This window comes from Sapajus apella, unplaced genomic scaffold, assembly GCF_009761245.1.
Source record: "Sapajus apella isolate SASKATOON/1434 unplaced genomic scaffold, GSC_monkey_1.0 scaffold165, whole genome shotgun sequence".
NCBI lineage: Eukaryota > Metazoa > Chordata > Mammalia > Primates > Cebidae > Sapajus > Sapajus apella.
Genome location: NW_022437105.1, coordinates 1,760,175 through 1,768,918, shown reverse-complemented (window position 1 = coordinate 1,768,918; position 8,744 = coordinate 1,760,175).

Below are 8,744 nucleotides of genomic sequence, written 5' to 3'. Positions count from 1 at the left end.
AGTTACTTGGGAGTCTGGGTGGGAGAATCGCTTGAGACTGGAAGGTGGAGGTTATAGTGAGCCAAGGTTGTGCCTAAGCATTCCAGCCTGGGCGACAGAGTGAGACCCTGTCTCAAAAAAAAAAAAAAAAAAAAAGAAAAAGAAAAATAGAAAAAGAAAAAGAAAACACAGTCTTCAAATCCCATAACCTGAGCACAAAAGACTCTTGGTTCACTGATCCGCCTCTCACCGCCTCCCCGTGCAGGGACAGACGCTGATCTGGTATGAGAGCAAGGCTCTGTGAAGACGAGCCGTGGGGACCTCACTGGAATCCCTATTTGGAATTTTAAAGCAAACCATGTTGCTGGAAGTGAAATCCTCTTCAGATTGGCAAATTGTAAGGCTCTATCGGAGGAGACAATCCTTACGGGCCAATGGCCTTGTTTCATCCCAAGCATCCTCTGATTTTACAACTGGTTTGTTTCTTGTATTTCCAGGATTTATAAATTGCAAGTTTGCTTGTGAAGTGGTGGAATCTATTTTTAAATTTGTTTCTTAACCACTGATAGAGCTAGTAAAATTCAAATGATTGCATAAATCTTAGAAACTAAGGCTTGTTCAGTGAACATTCTTGGTGCTATTTCAACAATCCTTAAAGGTTTATCCAGTAGCTGTTTTTGAGGACCCTATTAATTATACAGCTGATGGCAGCATCAGCCATTTGTTCAATATTAAATTACTTTGTGTTTTCTAAACGGTTGACATACTATTTTCTCCTAGCAAACTACTTAAAGGAAGTTGTATGTGTCATGTTTTCTTCCAACAGCCTTGAATGTGCTACTGCATATCTGCCTGGGTACAGAGTGAGACCCTGCCTCAAAATAAATAAGTAAATAAATAAAAATAAATAAAATGAAATGAAAAGGCCCAGGATGAAAGAGAATGTTTCAAAACCTGCAGCTACGCCCCATCCTTTTTCTGTCCTAAGAGCTGTGCTTCAGGGGTGTAATAAAATAAATATCTAAACCTTTTAGAGGCTGATTTTAAAATTTTTAAATTAAATAAATACTACTCAGAACCTTTTCATGAAGTATAACTGAAGTTGTTTTTCAGTCTGAGGAAGGTCAGATTCACATTTAAGTTAGCTAATTATTAATTATCAACAAAGGCATAAAATACACCTGGCGGTAATTTACTTACTCTCTTAGCTTTACATACATCTTTCACTTCAAAAGCCTTTCTTTATAAATTGGGCTAGTTTTTCCTCTTGTCCTCTTGGATTTTATCTTATAAACTATATCTGGAAAGTAAGTTAGGGTCTTGGGGCATCAGTACTGGGTTTGTCCCCACCACCGTGGAAATTTCCTGTGTGAAGCCGATTGGCTCATTTTCTTCACTGTGGGATACTCTGAGGACTCAAGACTTTCTCAAGAAACGCTTCCACCCCACGCCATGTTCCCATGGTGCCTGGTGAGGCAGCCAAGCTGCACTCGGGCCTCACCCCTCTGCCTGCTGCTGAACTTCACGCTGCTGGTCTTAGCATTTATCGTAGCACAGTAAGGCAGCTATAAGTCTGACGTATAGGAAAAGGCTCAGATTAATATAGTCTTGGTTAAAATATTTAATTTTTACTTCCTTACCATAACTGCCAGATTATTCACCCAGGCATCCATTCTTTCATTCAGAACACTTATTCAGCAGAATCTGTACATTGCTCTCCCTACCGAGACACAGAAATTGGGAAAACAAACATGATTTCTGCACCAACAGGGCTTTCATCCTAGAGTGAAAAGAGAGACTAGAGTCTCTGTTACAAAGAGAGATATGGAAATTGGACTAAAGGACGTACAAGGGTGAATGGAAATGGTTCACGCCTTCAACAAATATCCAGTGTTCCTTCCACGTGGCAGGCACTAGCAGATGCTGGGCACCCAACAGTGAAGGTGCCAGAGGCCCTGCTACCCCTGGCCCCCGTCCGGCGAGGAACACAGCAGAAGGCCACTGAGACACAGTGGCCAGGGAAGGTCTCTGTGATGAGATGGCATCACAGAGACCTAGCTTTTACTAGTGTTTTAGTAAATACGGCAAAACATTTTCCTGGGATCCACTTACACTCACAGGAGCTGAGACGCAAAGAGTGGAGTTGGGCCCGTGAGAGAAGCTGTGAGAAGAACATTTCAGACAAAAGGGAGAGTGGGAAGCCAGGGTTTGTGGCGGAGCAGACCTCAGGCTGAGGTGTGGTGAGGGAAGACGGAGTGTGGGTGTGCGATGAGCTTGGACAGTGACTCATTAATCAGGTCACCTAGGGCCTGGTCAGCCAGCACGAGCAGCCTGAATTTTACTGTACATGTTTAAAATGGAAGCTGTTAAATAGTTTTAAACAGGGATAGTGAAATTGAAATTATCTGATTTTTGTTTGTTTCACTTTGCTTTTCTCATTAAACAGTAAAATATACTAATATTTAGTGTACATTCTGTAGCTTGATAAAGTTTGCAAATGTTGTTACCATAGACCCAGCAGTTCAAGGTACAAAACATTACTAATTCCCCAGAAGCCTGCTTCCTGGCCTATCTTAGTGATAATCTACCTACTCTCCATGACAGAAACCATTATTATGGTAACATATTTGTTTTGCCTACTTTTACTTATTATAAAAGTAACAATACCATGTTTAATATCTTGGACTTATTTTATTCACCATTGTGTCTGTGAGAGTCTTCTGTTGTTACATCAGGCAGGTCCTTCTTCTTTTTTATTATTGTACAATGCATTATATTTACACATCTAACCGATTGTCTAAGGTTGTTGGTTATTTGAGTGGTTTCCAGTCATAGGCTGTCGTGAATACAGTTTCTGTGAACATGCTTACATGTGTGTTGATGAACATGTATTTATATTATTTGGGGCACATATCTAGGAGTGAAATTGTTAAGACATGAGTTATGATCTTTATAGTTTAAGTAAACACTGCAAAGCATTCTCCTAGGATCACCTTACACTCCCAGGAGTAGAGTATGCAAGTTTCATCTGTCTCATATCCTTATGAAAAACTGATATTGTTAGTTTTCAGATATTTTCAAATAAATTTTAGACATCTGGAATTGGTTTACAGCAGCATCACATTACGGGGCCTAATTGTATATAAAAATATATGTTTGTGTGCCCTAGTAGATAGAAATACATGATTTGTATTCTTTGGTGTTGTTAATTTATCTCTATTACCTGCACATATATTGATGATTCTATTGCTTATATTTTATTTTAGTTTAATTTTATATTGATTTAATTTCTTAAGATATAGGCTTAGATCCTTAATTTTTCAGCCTTTCACTTTTTTAATACATTCATTCCAGGTTAGAAATCTTACTCTAAGTGCAGTTCTAACTGCACACCACCGGTGTTGAGATGTCATGTTTTCCTTAACTATTCTAATTTTTGATTTGGGTTATAGAACCCACTATTATCACCTTATTATAAAATATTTGATAATTTTTCAATTTTCTTTCTGTTTTCAATTTTGAGTTTAATTCCACTGTGGTCAGAGAACATTCTGTATTTCATGTGCATGTGAAAGGAATGTGTGTTTTGAAGATTTTATGGATAGGTTTCTAAAGATGCCAATTAGGTCAAGTTTGTTACACAAATTGTTCACATGGTTTCTAACAGAGGTATCTTAAAACCTCCTACTGCGGTTTAAGAATTGTTTTTCACTCTGTTTATTTCCGATAATTTTTGCTTCAAGTATTTTGAGTTATTTTATTGGACACATAAAAATTTAGGATTGATATATATTTGTGCTGAATTAAACCTTTTTAATATTTATGAAACATCTTTATCTCTAATATTTTTACCTTAAAGTTTATTTTATCAAATATTAATATAGGTGCATAAGCTTTCTTTTAGCTAGTATCTGCATGGAATATCTTTTATCCATCTCTTCATTTTCAAATATTATTTGTCCTGATTTTAAGCTGCATCTTTTGTAAGCAGCATATATTAAGTTTTTCTTTCTTATAAATCTGATAATTTTCACCTTGTAATGAGATGACTAATCCTAATTGCATATAAAACAATTTGTTTTAATTATTTCTCCTATCTTCCTTTCAAATTAATCAAGTCTCTTTAATTATTCAGTTTGCCCCGTATTAGCAGGATGATTATATATACATTTTGTTATTCTTTAGGTAGTTACTCTAGACACTGCAATTGCATACTTAACTACTGTCACCATGTCTAGCACTATGCAGAATCTTAGCAAATTAACTTCATTCACCACTCCCAACATCTTGTGTGCAATTGTTTACATATATTTTAATTCTACATATATTCCAAACTCTGAATGATAATATTATTTTTTGTTTTGAATATTAATGTAGAATTGCCAACATGTTTAACCCTTCTAGTGCTTTTTATTTCTCTATAAATTTTTTTCCTCCTTTTCAGATGATTTTCTTTCTTGCTAGGAAATCCCTTTGTGTATTTCTCTTAATGTAGATCTGTTGTTGACAAATGCTATCAGCTTCTGTTTTTTCTAAAGCATTTTTAAAGGACATTTTTATGGGGTGTGGAATTCTAGATTGGCAGTTTTCATTTAGCTCTTTCAACATTCTTTCCATTTTCTTCTGTCTGCCATGGTTTCCCTCAGAAACATCAGCTGTCAGTCTTATTATTGTTGCTTTGAAGATATGTCTTTTTTTCTGTCTGCCTGCTTTTAAGATTTTCTCTTCATCTTCCGTTTCAGTGGCTTTTGCATTATGTAACTTGGTGAGGCTTTCTTTCTACCTACTCTGCTTGAAGTCTTTTAAGCCTTAATCTGTGGTTTCATGCCTTTTGTTCTAGGGAAAATCTCAGCCAGTATCTCTTTTGTCTAATTCTGCTTCTAATGCATTCATATTCACATTCTCTCTCTCTCTTCCCACACCCCCATTTCACCCTCCCTCCCTTTCTCCTCTGTTTCTGGAATCAATTTATACAAATGTTTAATTTTTCATACTGTTGCAAATGTCCTTTTGCCTTTTAAAAATTTTATATTTTTTTCTCTTGATGGTAGACAGAACATTTTCTAATGATTGATCTTCTAGTAATCCACTTTTTTTGCTATGTCTGACTGCTATTAAAATCACCTACTGACATTAATTTTAGCTACTCAATTTTTAAAATTAGAATAATTATTGATGGCAGTTCTTTGATAAATTCTCTATATTTTCTTGGATATACTAATTAAACTTTTATTAAACTTCCCAGATAAGGTCACTTGTCGGTCTGTCTGGCTTTTCTTCTTGATTTTCAGTTGTTTTGGTCCTGCTTTTTCGCATGGCTGGTAGTTTTTAATTGATTGCTTGCCATTAGTGTGAAAATTATAGGCATCCTGGCATTTTTCATCTTTATCTATGGAAGATTTAACTTTCTTCCTGGAAATAGATAGAATATTGGCAAATCATTTTGATCCAGTTTTATCCAGTTTTAGGTTTTGCAAGCACTGGGCTATTTCCAAATTGCCCTTATTTCTGGGGCATAGTTATTTTGGAAACTCAGCTGAAAGCCCAGGGTGTTTGGCAAGTCCTCTCCTCTTTGTCAAGCCTTGAACCCTAACTTCTGTTTCCCTAGCACTGCACAGCAGCTTCTGCTTTATCCTTCCCATTCCTGTCCCATGCTGCTTTCTGGAAGTCTCTCGTGCACACCTTAGAACCCAGCAAATGCCCCAGGGAAAAAGTAGAGCCAGAATTTTGGGCATAAGCCTCTGCATTTCTCTTTTCCCACTCAAGTCCTGATCCTCCCAAACCAGCCAGAGCACCAAAGCCTCTAGCCTCTGCTTTCTGTTTACCTTCTTTTTCCTCGGTGTCAATTTATAAAAGTGCTGAAGGAAAGAGCAAAAGCTAAAGTGGTGCTTACGTGAGTCCACTTATCTTCTTTTGGAGCTTTTGGTTCCTCACTTCCTGCCTGCCTTGGCTGCCCGTGGGTGCCCTCAAAAACTTGCCTTATATTGTTGTTGTTTCTGTGTATGCATCCTCTCTGGCTTTTAGAGTTGTTCTTGGCATAAGGGTTGGAGAATTAACCTGATGTTTTGATAAAAGCTATTACTGTACTTTGTGGCCAAAAGTAGAAGTGTCCTAATTGAAACTTGTTAACATGCCCTAACCATGCTGTAGAAAATACAGGGTCTTGCTCTGTAACCCAGGCTGGAATGCACTGGTGCATTCAGGGCTCACTGCAGCTTCGACCTCCCAAGCTCAAGTGCCCCCCCACCTCAGCCACCCTGAGTAGCTGGGACCACAGGCACACACCACCATGTTTGGCTAATTAAAAAAAATTCTTTTATAGAAACAGGGTCTTACCATGTTGCCCAGGCTGTTCATGAACTCCTGGGCTCAAGCCATCCTTCCACCTCGGCCTCTGAAAGTGCTGGAGTTAGAGGCATGAGCTATGCCTTCTTTGGCACAATGGTCTCCTACAGGACTCTGGAATACTTACTTCCTTTCTTTGCATGCTTGTTGTAAAGCTCTAAACAGGTAATCACAGGAAAGTACTTTGTAAATCACAATATGCCATAGGTTTCATTGCAGAATGTTGTGTGGTCTGTTTTTGACTTCATGATTTAACCTTGTCCAGTACCAATTATGTTTAGCTAGCAGCCTGGTCCACATTTGGAGAATTCAAAATTCCTAAAAGGGAAGGAGGTTCTTACGATTGGTGGTGGGTGGAGCTTTGCTGCTTTCTCCCTTGTCTGAACTGCGATTGCAGCACTTCTCTCCACGGTCAGCTGGTGCACCTGCTCAGTGTGAGAAATGCAGGCCCGGGACTCCTGTGAGGCCAGCAGAGACCCTGTGAAAATCTGCCGTCGGGCTGCCTTCCACACTGGGGTGACAGGCTCACCCTGCCTGCACTGCCCACCTTTGCTTCTGGCTCTTTGCCCCATGTGACTCCACCTCACAGCTTCTGCTCCCCCAGACGCAATGGACCACATCGCCTGTCCTGTTTGCCTGGTCCTAACTTTATGCTCCTTAGGAACATTGACATTTGACATTTGCCAGAAGACTCTGTGCCCACCTTTCTGGATAGGCTGGTGGGTGCTGCCTGTGTCAGCCCTCACCTTTGGGAGGCTGCCCCGTGGCTGCCCCTGCTCATCTATGTAACGGGAGATGAGCCCAGCAGTGACAGGGTGCTTTTCACTTTAGGTTAGTCCAGTGCGTTCCTGCAGATGTCTCTGTGGGAGTCCCATAAAGTCAGCCCTAGGTCTGCTTGAACGTGAGATCCACATCTGATAGCGAGTGAGCAGGAATCTCATCATTAGGGGCTCTGTGTCGTGGGCCTCCCTCACCCACAGCACGGCCTCCGTGCACGTGATGGAGAGTAACACAACGACCACGAAGGGACAAGACCGGGCCGTCGCAGAGACGCCCTCTGGCCCAGGTGGGAGTAGACCAAATGTGTGGGCAACTGCAGCTTCGTGTGTCCCAGGACGCTGGAACCCGAGGACATGCCGACACATGAGTGCTGTTCAGTGCAGATTATCACAGTGAAACACTGAGAAATCTCAGAGCAAACGACTCATATATCTTTATGCTGGTTACTGAACCAACCAGGATCTCCTGCACATGCTGGCCATGGGTCCGTTATTCACATGGAATGTCTTAATAACACTCGGAACCAGCCAACACAAAACACGATCTGACCGTCGCTACCCTGACCTAAGCACTGGCTTCTGATCCAAATGTCAAGCCTTTGACAACCTGGTCTGTGCCCATTTATCCTAGGGCTGGCTGTGGTTTCAGACTCTGTCATACGGAAAAAGGTCTATTTTCTCCACTTGTACGGAAAGCCTGTCTTCTCATATAATCATGTGAAGGTTCCCCTGTCCTTTTAGGTTCTGAGACTCCCCATCCAGCTGCACAACAGTCATGGAATGCTAAGCGGCAGGTAGTCGTGAGCTCACGAGACTCCAGGGGATTCCTCCTCTATGGGAAGAGCTCATGCCGGGGACTCCAGGTGATTCCCCCTCTACAGGAAGGACACACACCAAGGAGTCCAGGCAGTTCCTCACCATGGGACTCCAGGCAGTTCCTTCTCTATGGAAAGAGCACACAGCGGGGTATTCAGGCGGCTTCTCATCTATGGGAAGAGCCACCAGAACAACCTTCCCACATGAGACTAATGCCCCTATTCTAGCTAACAATCTGGAGGCTCCTGGGGAACGGGGTCACCACACAAAGCAGGAACCAGAGGCAGGGCAGCTCAGCAGAGTTCCCATGGCTCTGCGTGGCTGGCAGGGCAGCAGTGCTGGTGTGGACGGCCACACGAGATGGGGTCTCCAAGTGCCAGGGGAACACGTTTCTGCATTCCGTGCAGGTCACCTCCCCACTCTGATGAACCTGCCACAGCCTTGAGGGACTTCCATGCACGGGAACGTTGCTGGCGCCAGCTTCCCTGCTCCTGAGCCCAACCAGCATTCACAGAGCTGGGTCTTCACTGGGACCAGGAATCAGAGCCAGAGTCACAGATCTGCTTCCAGGTTCCCAGCCGTTCAGAAAGGCACTTTCAGACCTCTCTTATCTGGGTCTGTTGGGACCAAGGATCATAAGAACAAGTCTCGTTCCTGGAAATGCACGTCTGAAACTTGCTCATGTATCCAGCAACTTTGTCATTTAGCATGTTTTCTGTAACTGGGCGTTCTTCCTTTGATTTGTTTGACCATGGCTTATTTCTCCAGCAACTTTCTACTGCTTGCCTCTCTTAAGCCCAGGAATTCAGGTCTTTTCGCAAACTT